General features: G+C 29.8%; 1 long non-coding RNA gene across 1 annotated transcript; it reads right to left on the bottom strand.

Moving 5' to 3' along the window:
* Positions 1-298: 298 nt before the first annotated feature.
* Positions 299-21,806, bottom strand: LOC139906388 (uncharacterized). The gene is made up of 2 exons (XR_011781883.1): positions 21,672-21,806; positions 299-1,332 (listed from the first exon to the last, which is right to left on the bottom strand). It is a non-coding gene; the product is annotated as an uncharacterized lncRNA (long non-coding RNA).
* Positions 21,807-22,748: the final 942 nt, after the last annotated feature.

Here is a 22,748-nt window from a genome sequence, read left to right as displayed (position 1 = left end):
TCTCGTTTAAATAAACAGGGGATTTGCATTTAAATTTTGGAATGTTATTTTAATTATGTTTTCACTAGGGTGCCATGAGATTGTATGTACTTTTGAAAGGTCCATGGCCCTAAAAAGTTTGAAAATGCTGGATTAACCCATCATTTGTAACTAGTTTGTACTAAACTTTGGATTTTTGAGCGATTGTTTTGCCCAAAAGAAGCAATAAAGGGTGCTAAAATTTTGGAAAAAGAGTACCCAGATTATCAAAATTAAGCAATTATTATTTAAAGAAAGATACAGTTTTATAAGGGTAATTTAAAGTAATTAGTGTCGTTTTATATTTGTCATAAATTTATTCATAAAAGTAAAATTACTGAAAGAACGCTCAATTTCCAAATTAGTAGTTGGAGCAAATTTCAACTTGGAGAGATCTTCAGGAATCTTTTTAAATGGAGATACTTAATCATTACCACCACTAAAAAATGGCTAAACTTCGCAATTTGGCACATACTTATTTCTCCTTTGTTGAAAGATTCAAGAAGGATTATTCAACAGTCCATTCTGTTATAAATTTCTCCTTTCTATTAGCTTAGAATTATAATTAAAATCTTAGAATTTCGTGTGTTGATTAAATATTACTTTACGAAAGGCAAAACGACTCAGGAGCCTAAAAAAATTGATAAATATTGTGGGGACTCCACACTTTCTGTTAGAACAGTTTGTAAGTGGTTTTAAAATTTAGGGAGTGACCATATGGGCACAAGTGACGCTGAAGGCTCGGGACGTATTGAGGTGACTACTCAAGAAATCATTGATAAAATCCATTATATGGTCATGGATAACAGAAGAGTGAAGGCGCATGACATTATTTATTATATGGATATCTCGAGTTAGAACCTTATTTCCATTAATTTTGCTACCACAACTGTGGGGGTATGAGCTGGTGCATTGTCGTGACGGAAAAATGTTTTATTTGTGGTTCAATCCTGGGTACTTTTCTTGCAGCTCAGTTTTCTAATGGTCCAATAAAAATGAATTATATAGTTTACCTTTTTCCAGATAGTCGATGACAATTAGTCTTTGCAAATCCAAAAGACAGTAGCTATCAACTTTCCAGCAGATTCCTCAATTCAAGCGATTCCAAACAGAAAAAATAGACCGATCTGGCTGTAAATTTTGTGAGTGTTCTTTCAATAGATTCTACTAACTAAACATGACCCCGATACGCGCCAGCTGTGCCATCTCTCGGACTTTGCACGGACTTTTCAAACGACCCTCGTATATGCCATAAACACAGCCTAAATTTTGTGGTTTGTAAGTCCTCTCGATTTACAACCTTGCCATGTCTGCCTGAAAGAAACAAAATTGAGAAATGAATATAGCTGTACGTAATTTTTAATTGACGTATTTCATGTTGAGAATCTTTTAATTGTTTTTTTTCTGTCAACTCAATCATTATTCCTTAACTATGTGAATGCAGATTTAATGGGAATCAATGCATTGTTTGTGTATTATTTTTTTTTTGTCACAAGATCTCAGATTCAAGATTAAATTCTTTTTCTGTTAGGTAGTGTTTTGGAATAGCGTCTGTTAGTTAGACCTGCTTATCCATCAAATCTAATAAAACAGGACTCAACTCTATACAAAATAAAACATAGAAAAATTCCAAGATATGACTTTTAAATTATGAACGATTGTCATTTGAGTGATTAATTCGTTGAAGTATTATTCTCTTATTTAATGTGTGTATGTTAATAGTTATATACGCCGGTTTATATTTATTTTTAAATTCTTTTTTTTTATTGAAAAAGTTAAATTTTTCATATTAAATTTTTTGAAAAAAAATTTCAAATAATATAATTTTTCGAAAAAATTTAAAAATTCACAGCTATTCACAAAAAAAAAAAAAAATTGGAAAACTAATAGACAAATTAAATTTCAACCATCAAATTTGAGGAAAAAAGTTTCAAAAATCTATGGGTATTCACAAAAAATTAATTTTTTTGGAAAACTGACAAATTATATTTCAACCATCAAATTTGTGGGAAAAAAAATCAAAAATTAATAGTTAATGTAATAAAATTATTTTTTTAGGGAAAAAATTTCAAAATTCCACAGCTGAAATTATTTGAAAAGAAAATTAAATATTAAATTTTCTGGAAAAAAAATTCAAAAATCCAAAGCTGCTCACAAAAATTCAATTTAAACAATTTAGTTCTAATTAGATTAACTATTGATTTTTAAATAAAAAAATATAATATTTAAAAAATTATTGAATATTATATTTTTAGAGAAAAAATTTATACCACTTCATTGAAAAATTAAATTAAATTTTTTTTGTAATAATAATAAAAAGTAAAAATATTCCTTAATTATTTTATTTGGGGGGATGGGCTACTGCCCTTTCCAACCCAACCCCTGCTGATGTCTTTGAATAGTTCTGAGGGGATCTCAGAGGAACATAAAATGATCTTTCACTGATTTAGGAATATCAAAGGTTGCCATTTATAAATAGAAACCTTTGCAATAAAATAAATTTTTCTTACAAATCATACAACCTCTCTTTTTGTCCGGAATGGTTTCTGTATGAAGTAAAAGATAATTTCTTATTACTTAAACTTTTTTTGTGGTCAATAAAAAAGCTTTGCCTACTTAAAAACATGACTTTGTGTATATTGTAATATATTCCTTAAACAACAAAAGTTGCGCGCCCATGTATTTGGTAATAAAATAGACCATAAGAGATGGAAATCCCTTATGAAAAGGAGAAATTTCAGCGAGTCAGTTATTTTTGATTCTATAGTTACAAATAAGACCAACAACACCCTTTGTATATAATGTATATATTATATTTTAATTACTTTATAATCTGTCTTTTCTCGGTAAATATCAATTACAATATAATATCTAGTTATATTTCACATGAACTTTAACGGCATATGCAAAGATTTCTAACAATATCAGATTAATTTTCAAATTTACTTATAATATTTTCATAATCTAAAATGATTATTATTTTTAAATCTATAATAATGTCATACATTATATACATACCTATATATCAAACTTGATTCTGAGACTTTGTTTTAAATTTCCTTAGCTTTGTTCTTGATTTAAAAGTTGAGAAAATTTATGTACATACACCTTAAAGGAAGCCTTTGAAACAAGTTTCTTTACTCTTGCTACAAATTAGGAATGTCATGGAATAAGTTCATTCATAAGTTATTTTCAGACTGATAAACAGAGATTATTCTCTTGGACCAATCAATCCTATTCAGAAAATGATTCATTCCATAGTTAACTTAATTAAAAGCTATGAATACCTTTAATTATTTCCTTAATGACTAGGTTCTATGCAAATTTATGAACTTCCGAATCCTCATCTTCCAAAGCTGCTAACTAATAATGCATTTCTGCTAAGTAGTTTTCATACAATAAGAACAAGACCCTGATCAATATCACTTGAAAGTAAAATGGCAAGCTAAAAATGCTTCGAACCATCCAATAAATTACCTTGAAATTTAATTGCAAACCATATTGGAGCGTAATAGTTTAGGATAACCCCTACCATTTTCAAGAGAGTCTAGCTTGGTTTATTATCTAATATGAAATATCTCAAATTTTTAGGAGTTTTGGTCAGGCCTTTGGCCTCGTTCAAGATTCCTGATTACTGAAAAGGTAAATGGGGATGTTTTTTAATGAGTAGCCAAGGCAATGTCGATAAGGTTGTGTTGGTATTTACATCAATCTGCTCGAATATTTTCACTCATTTTTTAATAAATACTTTGTCCTGAATACTCGCCGTCTATTTGCTTGAATACTTCTTTCAATTTCAATTCAATTCATTCATATACAGTTGACACACAAAATTTTGAAGCCCCTTTCGATGCCAGACAAAATTCTTAACTTGGTGTTAGAACCGTCACAAAAGATAGCAACTACTAGTGATTCCAGGCTCTCATGAGTTTCTAGCACAGATAGTTTTGATCTCGCCTGATCTTCAACTTTTTCGTGAAACATGTTAAATATATGCATTTTCGTGCTCTGAAAATGAAGGATGACTAACATAAATTTGTTTTATTATCGTTTTTAAATTTTTAAAAAGATTGAGACAATTTTTATTTCTAGTTTTAAATCATGAATCTTACAAATCTCAACCTTGTAATTTTTAAGTGATTAAAAATTAAGATAATTAACAGAGTTGTATGATGATTTAATGTTCCTTTTTTTTGTGGTAAATATATTTTTTGATCGGAATCTGTCATTGCTTTTCCCTGGATATTCAACATTTTTAACAATTTTGAATAAGGTTAATATTGTTTTAAAGAACGATTCATTTTATTTTCAATAATTCTTCCTTTAAGGATTTGGACACGTTACCGAATACCAATTTTCCCAGTCAACACTTTGCTCAATAACCATTTATAAAAAAATAAAATAATGATCAATATATTTAATGATGATTCAGGTTGCAATTCTATAGAATTATATATTAGACTACTCTAATGACAAATACATATCATAGTTATAATGACAAAGACAACAAAAGGATAGCAAAGTGACAATCAGGACTTTCTTCTACATACCCCAACATATTCGATATAAAAGATGGATTTATTTGCATTGTTCATTAAATCTCTATTATTGATTGATTTATTGACTTATTCTCTTCTTTAATTTAATTTTTTAATTAATTATTGGACAATTGCCATGATTTTGGTTCTAATAGCACTTTGAGACAACTGTTGAAGCATCTTTCTACAAAATGATTCAAGTATTAATTCATCAACACTTAATCATTGCAATTCGTAGCAAATAATTAAACATTTTATTTATAAAAATTGGTGTAATTTGAATGGGAATCAGAACTATAAATTATTGTAGCATTAATATTCATAACATTTTTGTTTTTTCGGCCAAGTGTCCGTACTTCTGTCCTTCCCTTTAAACGTTTTGCCTATCATTTTCTAAAAAATTCGACAACATATATATGTTTGCCACTACTGTATATGATAACCGAAACCTGTTTGTAAATATTTTACTAGATTAGACTAACTATCTTTGTTATGACTCGATTTCTTGAATTACCTTACAATTTCTTCTTCACAATCAAAGCTCTCATCAGCATTTTTAGGCTTAATGAAAACTTCTACGTCTGAAGAATCTAGAAAGGATTGAGCAAAATAACTTGACATCTTATTCTTCTCTTTTTAAAAGAATGCATCTGTAACTTCTTACTGAATAACAAAACTGATTTTTATCTTTTTCGTGATTTTTTTAAACAAATATATAGAGACACAACGTTAATCGTGTTCTAGAAGTTGCAGGTTTTGTTTCAGGAACACATTAAAGAATACAAAAAGTCATTTTAAACAAAAAAAAAAAAAAGGTTTAATTCAAAAGAAAAAAGTTTTACTTCATAGAAAAGTATTTCTGGACAAAAATTAGGGGACTGGGGGTCTCCCAGTTTAATTTTTTTTTAATGCTGTAATTACTATTTACATGTGATAACTTTTAAGACGTCTAAGCCTGTGGTAGCTCAGGGACGTCCACAAATGAAGAATTTTTTGCTTTTTACTAGATTTTTTTTGTCATTTCATTTTTGAAATTTTTTTTCAAAAATATTTCCATAAAATTTACTTTTTTGTGAATAGCTATGGATTTTTGAATTTTTTTTCCAAAAAAAATTAAATATTTATATGTAATTTTTGAAAAAATTTATACAAAAATTATATTTTTTTGAACAATTGTGGATTTTTGAACTTTCTTTTCAAAAAATTAATTTTTTTGTAAATAATTATAGATCTTTGAATGTTTTTAGATTTTTTTTCAATGGACTTCAATAGTTTTTGTGGGTAAATAATAACGGTTGGGCCGGTATATATATATATATAGAAAATAATCCAACTCATAGATATAATACTTTATTTATATTATGTGATTTTGAAAAACTCCAACTTGCTCTTATACAACCGATTTAATTTTATCAATGCCTAAATGTGAAGTTTAGAGTAAAAAAATATTTTCTGTATAAACCTTGAAAAAATATGATGAAAAAGACGTTTCGAAATTGCAGCAATAAAAATAAAATATTATGTATAACAAGAGACAAACATTGCCAAGTTAATTTCTTAATCTCACATAGCATATTTAATTGAAACGGACCCATCGTTGTGATACATATTTCTGTAGTAGTGATGGAAATCCGTTAGAGAACAAATTTTTTTAGGTTCTGTTTTGAATGATTTTTTCGAGACCGATTTGTACAGATATTTTAGTCCAGAAAACGATCACAGACCGTGGATGGAAATTTATTCATTTTTAAAATGTGGACCACATTTTGTAGGTCTCAATCTATAGACTGATTTTTTTACTCTCAATCTATGAACCAATTTTCTGCCCTTTCCTGATTTATGAGTTGTATAAATATGATTTATACAAGTCATTAAACTTCATACGACGTTATTGGGCCCATATTCACCACTTTTCGTTTTCAAAACTTGGGGCGATTTTTTTGGTACCCATCTATTGACCAATTTTCTCCTCATTTAGATTTATGTGTTGTATAAATATTATTGTTGAACAAGGAATTAAGAGAGACTGAAACAACTGTGCACGCACAGGCAGAACGTTATATGTTGTTTTGGAGGATAGACACAAGTGTTTGGCATCAGTTATAAAAAGAAGGCGAATTGTTTATTCCAAAATCGTGGAAAAGCAGTATTTTTGATGCAATCCGCGCCGGAAAAGACAATGTTGATATTATAAACTTCTTAAACTTTTATATGTCTTTTGTTTGGAGGGTCAGGAAGGAACTGTAAGAGTCCAGAGGTGGTTATGAATAATATTTACAATAAACCATGCTGATCACAAGATGAGGTCAGACTGCCATATATATTTTTTTTCGACATTGTTGGACCCAAAGTGCACTGGAACTAAACTCCTTGGACTTCTTTTCATGGAATACCGTTGAACAACACGCCAACAGATCCTCCTTCAATACAAAATCCGAGCTGATGTCAAGGATCTGAGAGGAATTTTGGAATCTGTCAAAAGAGACTTTCATCAAGACTTGCTCCCATTTCTGAGGTCAAGTCGACGCCGTTATTGACGCCAAAGGCGATTATTTTGAATAATTTTTTTTAAAATTATTTATCTTTTATTTGGCATTGTTTCATATAAAAATCAAATGATTTGTTTATGAGAAAATCCATTTAAAAAAGGGATGTTATTTGTAAAATGGAAGTCGCATCCTCTATGTGTACATCATATGAAATCATTTTAGGTCCTATCTACAATTTTTAAATACAACTGATGTCACAAACAACTCATTATAGAATCGGTCTACACCGAATTTTAAGGGAGATCGATCCAATCTGAATTTTTCTTTTACACCGATCTAGACCGGTTTTTTTTGTAGTACAGATCCAAACTATATTTTTTTTTTTCTTCAAACTAGAACTTTTTTAGGGAAAAGAAATAGTTCGGTCCACTAAGAACCCTAACGGTCACAGACCGGTCTAAGATTTTCAAACCGATACCCAACACTATGAGTAGATATATACATAGAATACTAACAATAAAAATGTTAAATTAAATATCCGTCAGAGATTATTTGCCTTGCAATATCATCAGACAATGGACAAACTATCTACTATTTTCTACTTCATTTATTCATAAGCGAAACATAAATTATAACAAAGATAACTGTCTTTGATTTTATCATTATTTTCATGCTATAGATTATTATTTTTTAAAGAAGAATAAATGGAATAGAAAGAGAAAGGAATAGCGAATTTATTATATTGTTACATTTTTTTTTTTTTTTTTAAATTTGCTTTTGTTTTTCGCCTGAACCATTATTCTACAAAAATCAAGAATACTCACCCCAACACTTTTTGCTCCCTAAAAAACTTGTAAGTCAAAAAATCAGATTTTTTATCAATGATTGAAACTTGCGATTTAAAAAATTGTGTAGTTCTCTAGAGGACTCTTAATCTACAAATTAATTGGTTTAACTTATTTGAATCGTGGTCAACAGCGTAATTCAACAGTTTATATAGTCAATCAATTAATATTTTACAATGGTCGTGTTATAGTTTGTAACAAATACCTTTTTAGTGGAACTCATGCTTATTAATATGAATGCATATTAATGATTGAAAAATAAAAGTGTTTAGGCGGCAAAGTAATTCCAAGCAATGTCGAGTACTCTCACTAGTCTTGCAAAAATCAAACCAAGACTGTTTAAAAAGAAAAAATGGGATTATGAGAAGAGATTGCAGAAAAATCAACCCATTTCTACCTGTAGGAAAAGTTCAATTCTAAATTTTGCAAAGAAAGGAAGTAAATCTAGTAAGATTTACATGTTCTTTAAATTAGCGATTTAAAAAAAAATGACGAGCTAAAAAATGCAAACGATTTAAATTACTCATAATAACTAGAGTTGCGGTCTTATAATGAAAAAATACCATTAAATAATAGACAAGGAATAATTTTTGTTGCGTGTGTCGTCTCTGCTTCTGAACTAAGAACTATCGCCTATTTTTGGTATAAATTGATTTTTAAAAAAACAAACGTAATAAAATAAATAAATATGAATGTAATTATGATTATACTTTTTTCCTTCCAGGGATGCTATTTTAAATGTGGAAGGTTCTCCTCTTTATAGCATTAATTCATTTGTTCTCCCAGAAATCATTTAACAGGCAACTGATACTAACAAAGGTTCTAATTCAGGTATACCATATGTCTCACTCCTGCCTTCTCCTTCTACTCTTTCCTTTCCTTAAAAAAATTTCAACACTAACAATAACTGAGGCTAGGGTCGATTTTAGTGTGAGCGGGGACTGGGGTAAAGATAAATATGTGTGGCTCTTTTCTTCAAATCCTTTTTTCTTTTTTAATTTATATTTAATTTTCATTAAATTTTTTATATAAATAAAATACAGGGAAGTATAATAAATAATATTAGGAAAGACATTTCTTTTCTTGTTTAATCAAGAGAGTAGCTTAATGAACTTGTAGTGCCCACTACAGTCGCATAAGTTGCAGTGAGCGCCCTATGATTGCGCTTTAGTAATAATAATTAGCTATAAATATAATTAATGCTAGTGTCCTCTAGTTTTATTATGCAATGAACAAGACATGGGTTTAGGATAAATATCCGAGGTTCTTTTCTTTAAATTGTTTTTAAATATGAGGATTTAATTTTGAATTTTTTGTAGAAAATGAACTACGGTGTCCTTCAGTAAATATTTTATTTGTTTATGATATAAAATGCATGGACCGTTTGACAATTTTATTTCAAAATGTGGAGCCTTTTAGATTTTTTATTTTTTAATGGCCTAGAAATTTGTTCATTTTTCTCAAAATAATTTAATTCTTATTTTTAAATATAAATATGTGCGGGGCCCACTGCATATAGTGACCTAAGACCAGACCTGCATTTATTTATGATACTCCTTCTCCTAATTTAGCAGGATCATGTGGATGAATATGAAAACAATTGTATATATAGAGCCTATTCTGCTAAGGTGGACTCAATCTATTCTAATTGATGAAGTTTCTTTGTTATTTTTCAGAACCTGCATTTCAATTCACAAGAAAGAGAATCTTTGAATTACCTTGTCTCTCATTTATTTTTCTAATTTTCACATTCCTGGTCGTTAGTTGTGAGTTGATTGACTCAGGAATTTCAAACTAAGATCTTACAAACAGACACTCACACTATTGAATAATATGATTGTCTGATTATTGAGTGTGAAATTCTGACGAGGTATGAAACTCATTTAAAACATTTTTTTTTTTGAAGTTGTGGTTTAATAATGTACAGGGTGGTCCAGATAAATTCGGAAAATCTTTAGAAACTTATAACGAACGAACTAGATGGGGTAGAACTAACAATGTTTTACTATTTGAAATCTACATTGAATAGAATTCAATTATTCATAATGAGATCCACCTCTCTTGATAACTTCGGCCACACAGCGTCGTATACTTTAGCAGGCCCGGGGTATCTTGTACAGATCCAGCTTTGCTATTGCACTGGTTAAGGTTTTACACTTTTAATTTACTTTCCATGGGTGGATTGAGTAGCCCGAAGAAGAAATTACATCTCCCAACAAGACAGTGCACCTGCACAGAAGGCCAAAAAAGGGCAAGATGTCTTGACCACAAAATGTCTTTACTTTTGGAGCCTAGGTTTAGGGTCTGCAAAGAGTTCAGAGCTGAAAAAATGCAATTTCTATCTCTGGAGGAGGGTCGAGCCTGAGAAATTTGCCAAGTATCAATCGTCTGTAGAGTATCTGAAGAAGTCCATTGCCCGTACAATGGTAAAGCTAAATCTGTACGAGATGGCCCTGGCCTGCCAAAGGTTCTAGTACCGTGTGGCCGAGGTTGTCAAGAGAGGTGGATTTTTCTTTAGGGGTGTGTTAATTAACTTTGATTTTTTTATCCCGGTGATTTATTACTAATTTTTCCCTTTTTCAGGATATATTTCTAATAATTTATTATAACAATTATATTTCTTGGGGAGTTTTTTATAGCTTTTTTTTTTATCAATAACAAACTTTTGTGAAAAAAATTAACTGGTGAATTTTAACTGTTGCTAATTACGATGTATTTAAAAATAAATTATGGATCAATCGTCCTTTTATACTATAAAAAAAATATAAAGTTTGTTATAATATTAAAAAATTACCAGAATAATTTATCTTTTTCATAAATTTGTTTTGACATTTAAAGGAGAGCATATTTACAAGGACTCTTGTCTGTGGGGAGGAGGGGGCATTGGCAGTAAATTTAAAAGAAAGAGGGAAAAGGCTCAAGCACATTCAACTATGTCTTAGGTAGAAACTTGGCTTAAGGCCTTTTTTTCCTATTCAGTCTCTTTCTATAGCAATCTACACCGATATTTTGTTCCGAACGCGATCTTAGACAGAAGACCGGAACTTAATTGTTTTCAAATCGTGGAATGATTTTCTCTCCTACTCTGATTTATGAGCTGTAAAAATATGATTTATTGAATATATTTAACTTCATATGACGTTATTTCTCCGATGCTCACAATTTTGAATCCCAGCTGACATCATCAACAATTCATCTATAGAATTTTAAATGAGACATTTTTTTTTTCTTCACCGTTCTTTTATATGTACAAAGCAATCACGTAAATACATATATATATATAAACATTATAATTGAAAGTTATTGCTTCATATAATAGCTTTCTAAAAATTTTATCAAAAAGGGCAGTTGAAAAAAAACCACACAATAAACTATTTTATGTAAGCAGTGTATTCTAGTGGGGCAAGTTAAGTGTCATTGATTTTTTTTTTTAAATCAAGCACATCAATAGTAATAGTATAAAAAACATCATTAAAAAAACCAATAATGAATTGTCTTTTTCATCATCATTGTCTGCTTCGTCTCAAATGCTATATATTTGGTTACTGAGAGCCCAGGTTTGTTTTGTATTGACACTAATTATTTATGCTCTAATATGTCGAAATATGAATTAATTTCAATCACACAAATTGAAGAATGTTTTGGAAGAGAGCAGCTTACTTAAAATTGTTAATATATAAAAATAATTATAACCAACATAAACTCTAGCAATCAAGAGTCCGGGTTAGAAATTCTAAAACTTCTGTTGAAGTGATACCGATTGATATAATTTGATTTATTTATCCCTCGGGATCCAGAACGTGTCCTCAGCATTAGGGATTTTCAAGGAAAAGGTGGTATATCTAGCAGCAGATGCCATAAAAATTGCTCTAAGTTCGTAAGGGTATTTTGGCTCATATAATATAAGCTTATCAGCAATTAATGCCTCAGAGTTTAATAAAGAAAAATTAATGGATTTAGACTTCGATTGAGACTCCTTCTTCCTGTAAGATAATCAGAAGAGTATAGAAGCTTAAATTCAAAGGTCTACTTTCCAGACCCTTGATGTTGATGGCGGCGAATCTTTGCAGAATTTTGACAGCTCTGCAATCTACAAAAGCATGCAGTATATTGTTAAGAAATTTCCCACAATCTTTGCATGGTTTATAAAATTTCAGACAATTGGCAGAGATCTGAAATTGTGCGGTAAATTTCCTACCATCCAAATATACATGAGGGAAGATGAAATTATTTTTATCCAATTTTCTCGAAGTTCTAACTCATTTACAAAGTAATCGCAAATAGATTGAGCTTCGTCTGTTGATTTAATAAAAGTGATTTTAAGATGCCAGGGTCTAGGAACAATAAAATCTTTTTTTTTTTTTTTTATGGGAAGTAAAAGCAAGCTTCGCAAAAGGGGGGTTGGGCCTTTAGGTCATGAAAGGTTAAAATATTTTTTTCCAGGACTTCTTCCTCAAATTTCTTTGGAGTGTTAAGATTCCTAAAGAAGACAGGTTTCTTAAAGTTGCCTCGGATTATGTCCAGAATATAATCTCCATTAAATAAAGGAACAACTGACCAAATAATGAGTTGAGCTCCGGATCATACTAGGGAGTGACCAGTTTTTTTCTCGTTGATGAGTTCAGTACCAATCATGAACCTATGGTAGAACTCGTTGGATGAAACCTGTCTCCTCCATTCAACGTCCAGTTTCCTTGATATATCGATAAAAATCTTGATATATATTTTTTGGAATTATATTATTTAGAAGCGCCATCCCCCCTCCAATGAGTAATTTAGGCCTTTTTATGGGAATCAAATAGCATTTGTGAAATAGCTTTTTAAGCCACTCTTGTTCCTCTTTCATCACCCTCATAGCAAATTGAGGTCAAGCAGTTGTTTTGTATATATAAGTAAGGAAACTACTTGCGTGTTATATACATCAATTTTTATCTGAAGATTCAAATTTATCCACGTAGCGTGGTTTCGGTAATTAGCACAATTTATATAATGCAAATTCAAAATATAAGCGCCTTGACACTCCCAAATCATGCCCGAGTTCTTAATTTTATGTTTGACCCGACAACTTCTTACTTTTTGATCCCCTCTTGGCTTCCAAGCACCCAGAGGAAGAATTGAGGTATTTTGCCTCTTGAGTTTAAATCAGATCTTTCCTCATACATTTCGAAGAAGTCCAGCTGGATATTGAAGCTGTGACTCTGAATGAGCTTCTACTGTTAAAGTGGCATCATCCGCATAAGCATTGATCCGATGCGGCTTGCCATTAAAATAAACACCAAACCCGTCGTACTTTTTTTAAATATGTATAATTAACTCTTCTATGGATGCAAAGAATAAAAGAAGCACGGTGAGGCAGCCTTGTCTGCAGCTTTTTTTCAGATAAATTAGTTTCACTTTCTACTCCATTTAACAAAATAGTAAATGAAGCATTATTTAAAAGTGCCCTCACAGGATTAAAAAACTTTTGGGGAGAAGTCTCATAAAAGCTTTAAAAACATGACAATGATTTATAGAATCGAATGACTCACTAATGTTAACTCCGATAATAGCTTCATATTTGTTTCTAGTACTGACTGATTCAATAGCTGCTTGAATGTTTCGTGAAACATCAGAAATTTTCATTTTCTTCAAGAAGCTTTTCCGAGCCCTTCCGATATTTTTATTTAATATGGGCTCCATTTGTACAGCCAAAACTCCCGATAAAATTCTGTAAAAAGCATTCAATACGGTAATAACCTCCAGTGATTGAAGTCCGTCCCATCTTCTTTTTTAGGAATAAAAGCTATTCTTCATTTTGCGAATGATCCAGGCATTCTAAACGTCTTTTCCCTCATACATATCATTCTATACAGAAAGGGGGTAATTTCATCCGGACACATAGTAAAAAGCTCTCCAGAAACTCCAATTTGGGGCGGCCGCCTTGTTAGCTTTTAACTTTTTCTTGATAAAACTCTTAATATTTTCTATTAGATTAATGGTATCTTTCACGCCATATCCACACCTATTAGGCGAAAAAATCCCCTCAGTTTGGACTACTGATTGAAACCCCGAATGAAAATGTTCAAAAATTTATTTTGGGCTTGTAATTACTTTGTCATTACTAATAATCTTTTTTTTATCCCAGGAGCTGAGTATTTTTTATTTTTTTATTTTTTTTGTCTGGGCAAATTTTTAAGTCTTCTGTTTTGCTATTCTAAATGAATTAACAGTATCTGCTGTAAAGATTCGAGTAAGTAGAGAGCTAGAATTCAATAATTTTTCTATTCCGTTTTGATATATTCCTTTTTTCCTTCCCCCCCAAAAAAAAAAAAAACCTAAGCGGACGTTTGAATAGCTCGAGATAAAACATGTATTGCTTGCTTTTCATTGAATTTTGACGTATAATATTGAATAATTTTTTTTTTTTTAATTTTAATCCAAATTTTTCTTCGTCAACAATCCATCTTTATAAAATAAATGAACACTGTTGAAATGACAATAGAAGCTCATCTCTATTAGTTTATGATCAGATGCTGGCTCAGGTATATATATTGCTCCGTCTACAGTTTTGTTTAGGTTGTAGGATATCAACGCCAGGTCAATCTGGGAAGACTCATTGTTTTTTTGCAGGATGCTTTCTCTTCTGGACAGTACTTTTTTAAGATGTCAACCAAATTAAACCTCACACAAAGCTCACGTAAGACTTTGGAATTTGGATATTGATTTGTCTACCCGTCAAAGTCAAGGTTCAAGTCTCCAGTCAATATAAATGGTAAAGGGTCTTTCTTTTGAATATTGATGGTAGATTGGAAGAAAGGAGTAGACAGCTCATTTGGTCCATATGTATTAATTACGGAAAACGTCACTCCATTGATGGTCATACATACATTATTACAGTCACTCTTGCCGGAGTAACCATTTCCAAAAATAACATCATTAATTTTTTCCCTGAATACTGACACTAGTCAGAACACCTCTAATGTTATCACCAGTTATCTCCAGTAAAAAAGGCATTAAACTTTTGTGGAAGGCAGAGAGGACAATTTGGATTGCAAGAGGATGAAACTTTTAATTTTATGTCCTGGAGACACATAATGTCTGGATCCATAAAAAGAAGATGGGTCATTAAAGCATTCCTCAATTTCCTATCTTTTCCGGCCCTGGTGTTTAAAGGAAGTATTTTTTTAAAGCCCATATTCGATTTCAAATCTTGGGATAATGGTTCCAAATAAGAATCAGTGATTTTGGTGTGTTTTCAACTAAGAGAATATATAAAGGCTCCAGATCTTTACCCATATTTTTAGATTAAGAAATAATACTTTGTATGTCTCGTGTTTGAGCGCATTTTTCTTATTTAAAAGAAAAGTTACAAAACGAGATAAAAACACACGGATTAAATTTGGTCTTAGTATTCTTATAAACAGATTTATTTCTAAGAATGATCCCAACACCACAAATGATTTGTTCTACATCAATTTCAAAGGCGTCCACGGGGGTGGGCTCGAGGCCCTGTACCTCCCCCAAAAAAAAAAAAAAAAGAATTTTTGCTTTTTACTAGAAAATTAAATATTTTGTTTTATTTCTTCAAAAGAATTAATATTTGATTTTTTTTCTATTAAATTTAATAATTGATATTTTATTAAATTTGTCAAATTGTTTTACAAAAAGATTTAATTTTCTCTGAATACCAATAAACTTTAGAAATTTTTAGATGAATCTTTGAAATTTAACTTTTTTTGGACAGATGAGAATTTTTAAACATTTTCCAAAAAATTTAGTTTTTAACATAATTTTTTTTCACACAATTGAATTTATTATAGGAATTTTAAAAAATTTAATTTTTTGAGAATAGCTATAGATTTTTAAATTTTTTTAAAATGTCTGTGGGTTTTTGAAATTATTTTCTAAAAAATTTAATTTTTTGGTATTTTTGGATAAAAATTCTCTAAGCTAAGCCTCCCCCCCCCAAAATAATATATATATATATATAATACTCTGTACGCCACTGGATTTGGACAGATATTTCGATCCTAACCGACATCTCAAAATTTCGATGGATCGAAATCTAATCATTTTCAAATCGTGGACCGATTTTTTTCATTCTCAATCTATGAAGCCATTTTCTCCCATGCCTCATTTATAATTAGTGTAGATTTGATTTACAGAAGTTATATAATTTCATATCACTTTATTGCGCCAGTGTTCACCTTTTTAGAAACACACATAATTTCGTCAACAATTTATCAATAAAATCCGTCTAGACCTAATTTTTTATGAGACAAACCTAAAAACAAACGAACTTATTTAAAGGACCGAATAGTTTCAGTCCACTAAAAATCACAACAGTTCCAGAATAGTCTAGCATTTTCAAACTGAAAACTAACTCTAGTAAAAACTGTAAAACCGTCCCTGATTCATTAGTAAAACAAATTCCCCCTCTAACCCCTCACCTTATTTTGATAAACCTTTAATTGTAGTAATAACTAGAATGGTCACCCGGTAGAGCGGAAAACCTCTGCCTAAAATCAAATTGAGTTATATATGTATCTCAATTTGTTTTTATGTTACTGTCAATTATGCATTATTTACGTTTTGTCTTATTCTGACCTTGAACATTAACATTGACCCCTCAAAAGTTAATGGCCTCTTACTCTGACCATATGTAATCTTTGTATCAAGTTTGATTAAAATCAATTACCGTAATCCTCGTGACAAACAAATAAAAAACTCACTACTACCTTGACTAACCTCTTTAAATAACTGGAGAATAGATCCTTACACAAGATTCATTATCAAATTGAACGTCCCATTAACAAACACGAGATTAATAGTGACAGAGCGACATATCCAGGACATCGCAAGAGATGCAAAGTTGGGCATACACAAATGAAACATGACACACCAAGTGTAAGAGTTTATATCTTTTGTTATTCTTATTGAAAGTGCAAAATATTGTAGGCCTATACAATACATATCTCAGCTCAGTAATAGACTCAAATGATTTTCTAAATTGATGCTTTTGTTTCGTGATTATTTCATGCAATTTCTTATATTTATATTTGCACATTGTACATACAATGTGCAAATATATTTATATTAAATTTAGGGCGAAATTTGAACGTTTTATTGATTTAGTCATCTTATACATCTATGTGGAATATGGAAGTATTTCATAACATAATAAACAAAACAGAAGAAGCAGCAGTCACTTGGATTTTTTTTTTTGTTGGGGGGGGATGGGTGGTGCTTTTTGACAATTTTGAAGTAATGTTTTACTTACATATATGGTCAAAAAACATCAACACTTTGAGAATGTAATTTACATTTTTTCGAACAATTTGACAACAAGATTTTAATGTGTGTAACAAAGTTATACAGCAAGTGGGGAATCAAAATTCACGTGATCAATATTTCCATGTGTTAATGATTGTAGTGGCACTTATTTTTTCCTCTAGATCAAGAACATCTAAAAGAAATAACTTTTTATTTTTATTTCAACAAGTTCAGCCCTAAAGTACATTATTGTCTATTTCTTTTTTTGTTTGAGTACGTTGAGAAGTGATTGGTTATAATGATTAGTTAATATATATGTTACAAAATTGAGTGATAAAACCACCCTAGAAGATGAAGGAAGAATTAGAATCCATTACATTTCCCCGATTTCTAAAGATTCTTCCATCAAATGGTCACCTAATTTAGAGTCTGCACTCGAAAGAAGAATTGAACATATTAAATTTAACTCCTTGCCCCATGCTCAGCCCAGCGTCAGACATTTCTTCTTGAAGGGAAATGACATAACACACCTAATAGGGGATGAACAATCTTTATAAAAAGTATTTAGCTTGTTGTTTAAACTAATCCTTTTTAAAAAATTGCGCATGCGGCAAGAATTTTCACAGAGTCCTTTATATGAGCAAGATACAAGCGTTATACAATAACGCTTGTACGACTGATGTTTGACTACCACCACGCTTTTTAATATTGACGTCATAGACTATGAATGGTTTCTTCTTTTACCAAAATCTGTCTGTCTTGCCCAGCAGTCAGTACGATACATCAAATTGAAAATTATAGCAAGCCGGATTAGATGATGATCTAACCTTGTATTTCTATTAACCTTGGCATACAACTATATTTTATAATAAATACTATTATCATCATGGAGTTGTATTTTGCCACAAGACGGCGCAACTCTCTGTCGCTTTGTTTTGTTTTTAAATTAATATAAGTTAACATGCCCATTCACTATTATAATATATATATTGGACCAACCGTTATCATTTACTCTTCTTTATTATGCAAACTTTGAGAGCTTAAGAGTTATTTTTCAACGATTTTCTAATAAGCAATGTTATAGAACACATAATTAGCTGTCCATTGCTAAGAAAAATATTGTTCTAGTTATCACCATGAGCACTCAGTACAAGAAGAATATTGATATAGTGATCTCGTATTAGTTATAACAGTGAAATTAGTTAACTTTATTGGAAGACACGTGAGTTGTTTCAGAGGCGTCCACATGATTAAATTTTTAGGGAGCAGTGTTTTTTGAGTTTATTTTTCAAAAAAAATTCAAAAATCCCATTCACAAAAAATTAATTTTTTTCTAAAATTTCTTTAAAAATGTATAGTTATTCGCAGAAAATTAATTTTTTTGTAAAAAAAATTAAAAACTTAGATTCTACATATACTAAAAAATCCATAGCTATTCATATAAATTAAATTTTTTGCAAAAAATTCAAATATTATTTGAAAAAAAATTTATAAAATCTATAGCTATTCAGAGAAAATTAAAATTTTTTGAAAAATTAATTTTTTAAAGAAATATTTCTCTCTAAAAAAACGCCATTAAATTTAATATGGACATAATTTCTAAAAAAAGGCAGAAGTAAGCTAGTTCTTTTAAAAAAAAGGATTTTCTAAAAATACCTCCCCCCATTCCACCCTGCAAAGAAAAATCCCTTTGACAGTTCTACTTGTAGTAATCCGGACTGCAATTTTATTATAATATATTTATTTTTTATATTTTACTATTGAATCATTTGAGTCTAGAGACTACAAATATATACCTAATTTATAGCTATAGGTATTAAAATATAATATTACAGGGTGGGGCAGAAAAACGTGGACTCGAGAGATGGATTTAGAAATACATCAAAAAATTTATATTTCCAATAATAGGCAATGTTAACAAAATATGTAGACGTTTTGCTTCCCTACCCTGTATATTTATAATATTTGGAATATAAGATATTTAACAAGATAAACACCAAATGAGCTGGACAAAAATCTATACATTACTAATACATTTATAAGTTTATCTACATAATTTATGTAATCGTAACCAAAGAAAAAGAATAAAGACAATCTCTCACTGCAATGAGACTCTGACTATTCACTATACGAAGTAATGCACTAGCATGCCTACTGACTATGCTCTACCCAACATAATAGTTTAGACTTTAGAAATGGTCAGGAATTGGCATTGTATATACTACAGAGTACGTTTAAGATTTGTGCAGTAAACTTATAAATTAGTTAACTTTCAAGTTTCATAGATTACAATCAATGTAAGCCTTAGATTATAAATAAGTTTTATTTATATAAATAATAATAATTTTTGTAGCTGACATGGGAGCCGGTGAAAATTTTCCGACTTCTGACGCGAAGACCACCAAAAAGGGTCTTATGTCTTAACTTGAAATTTCTTCAATCTCTTAGACCATCTATTTTTAGAAATGTTTTTTTTTCTTTTTTTTAAATTCTACTTAACGTATTGCTCAATTGTCATTTGAGTTAATTGAATAAACATTCATACTTTTTTACTTAGAATTCCGTATTCCAAATACATTTGACTTGATTTGATACGAGCCAATATTGATTTCTGATATGAATCGGACTTAACATTAACGACCTGAGACTCTACTTGGACCTTGAAGGACTCAAGAAGTAACTAATACTCGAATACTTTACCTATTTTACAAAAAAATTAACCTATATATTTTGTTGCCAGCTGTCTCAATTTTGGCTTTTTTTAAGAATAATGCAATAATAGTTTCAGTGATGGGAAAAATTGACTAACTTCTCTAAATTGATTGTTGGCTTTTCCTCTCCCCCCTCAGTTTCTTATCTTATGAAAGGCTGAATGATAAGTATTTTCGATAAAAAAAATATTATTTAGTGTATTTTGTTGTCGGCTGTCGACGTTTCTAAAAATAAAATATTATATTTTTTTTCAAAAATACAAAGCTATTCACAATAAATTAAATTTCTGGAAACATATTTCAAATATTTTTTTTTTTTTAAATATATCTAATTTTTGGAAAAATTTTCAAAAATTCTCAGCTATTTACAAAAAAGTAAATTTTCGGGGGAGGGGGGGGAAGCAAAAATCCACAGCTGTTCACAAAAAAATTCAAAAATTATATTTCACATATTAATTTTTCTAGTAAAAAGCAAAAATTCCTTTATTTTTTGGGGGGGGCTACAACCCACCGCCTTTGAACACTTCTCTAGAATTATTGAATCATAATTTCACTGATTTTTTTTGTAGGAAAAGTTGCGTGATTTAATAAAAGTGCTAACTCACTCCGTAAAGAAAATTTTATGTCAAATCCTTGTTAAAGGCAAGTTTATATATTTGTATGCCTTACTTCCGACCCCCTCTTCGTAAAATGAGAACAGCCGTCCTCCTATTATAAGTATATACTATTAAATATTGTGGTGTGAAGGGGTAATTATACCTATGTAATATGCACCTCTTACAAGCATTACCCAATTCTCAATAATACATATATATATACCTAATGTGCACATTACTGAGGGATGATGACTATGATGTAATCGGATAGTCAATTGTATTATTTATTTGCTACTCTTAATCATACCCAAAGGGGAGGCAAATTTGAGGTTAAAGTCCTTATTTCTATTTGACTTGTTAAAGTTAGAATACTTAACTACATAAGTAGTTGCAAAACTTTTTCGTCACTCATTTACCCTTCATAAACTCTGACTTATATATTATATCAATATATGTAACATCAATAACTAGGCAGAGACGTCCGTAGGATAATATGTATATATATTTTTTTTTCAATATGGCTATTGGTGGGGGGGAGGGGGCTTAGTTGATAAAAAATAAAAAAGTTAATTTTTTAAAAATCCACAACCAATCAGAAACAAATTAGTCTTTTTCAAAAAGAAATATTATATTTTTAAAAATCCACAACCAATCAGAAACAAATGAGTTTTTTTCAAAAAGAAATATTAAATTTTTCAGAAAAATTTGAAAACTCCATTGTTATTCTCAAATAATCGATTATTGAAAAAAAATTAAAAATTTGAAGGTAATTTAAATTTTAAGTTATATTTAAAAAATTTTGAAGAAAAATAAAATTCAAAAATTTATAGCTATGTACAAAAAATCAATATATATTCAAAAAATTCAAAAGTTAAACTTCAAATATTAATTTTTTGGAGAAAAATTGAAAAATTACATTTAAAATTTTTTTAATAAAAATAACACTCAAAAATTCATAGCTATGCACAGTGAGTAAAATTTTTTGTGAAAAAAATTTCAAAAAAATTAAATTTCTTGGGAAAAATTTCAAAATTCCACAGCTATTCACATAAATTTCAATAAATTGATATAAGTAGTTGAGAAGTTACATGTGAGAGTGATCATGAAAAAAGCATCTGATTTAAGCATAATTGTCTTTTAATAGACGCCTAATTAATCTTGGCAATCCTGGGTATCACCAATAATATAATAATGAACAAATATTCTATAAATAAGGACTCACAGTTGGCAACAAGTCCATTTGTAAGTCGATGTTGAGAGGGAATAAAAGAGCTAGTCGTAGTGATGACTTATAAAAGGTTTCTTATAGTGATCAAACGATTCCAAAAGGCAAAAAATTTCAAAAAATCCACACCTATAGACAAAAAAAAATTTCAAAAATTCACAAAAAAAAATCATTTAGAAAAAAATTTCAAAAATTCACAAAAAAAAAATCATTTAGAAAAAAATTTCAAAAATCAATATCTATTCACAAAAAAAATTATTTTCTGGAGAAAAACTTCCGAAACAATCAATTGTTCATAAAAATAAAATATTTTGGAAAAAAAAATTTAAAAATCTCCAACTATTCTCAACAAATAATTTTTGTAAAAAAAAATTGTAAAATTAAACTTTTAATTTAATATTTTTTGAAAAGGAAATTCAAATATTTAATATTGTGGAGAAAAATAGAAAAATATATGGTTATTCACAGAAAATTACACTAAGTTTAAAAATTAAATTTTCTAGTAAAAAGTGGCTATTTTGTATTTATATGTATATAACATAGAAAAGTCATAAATAGTTAAATACCAGTAATAAATAAAAATCGGAATGGGACATTAAACCTTATTTTCCCTATGCCATCCCAACTCCGATTACAAAAAAATACACCCTATTCTCCGATTCCGATTAATCGTCCCATCTCTAGTTTCTAATGGTGATGGTGGTTGAGCCTTTGATGTTAGCATCAGTATAGCTGTGTATCAAGGTCAAATTGATTAATCAAGAGTGTTTATTTTCCTTTGGCAGTGCCTAGTAATCATACACAGTATGAATAAAGTATATTATAATTCATTTTCTTGTTCTGTCTATTTCTCGTCATAAATATGTACTGTACTAATACTTCTTGAGGCGCCAATTGCGTAATTGAATCCTCAATCCTTCTTTTACTCTATGATTATTATGTCCATCTATTTATAGCACCATGAAGCTCTTTTCTCATCCTTCTCCTCAATAATAATTCTTCTTCTTCTTGAAGAATGTGAAGGAACAAAAAACAAAAGGATTTGAAAGTTGAAACCAACTGTGAAAATTACAA

Source organism: Lepeophtheirus salmonis, chromosome 9 (assembly GCF_016086655.4).
Source record: "Lepeophtheirus salmonis chromosome 9, UVic_Lsal_1.4, whole genome shotgun sequence".
Taxonomy (NCBI): domain Eukaryota; kingdom Metazoa; phylum Arthropoda; class Copepoda; order Siphonostomatoida; family Caligidae; genus Lepeophtheirus; species Lepeophtheirus salmonis.
This window is presented reverse-complemented; position numbering and strand designations above follow the sequence as displayed.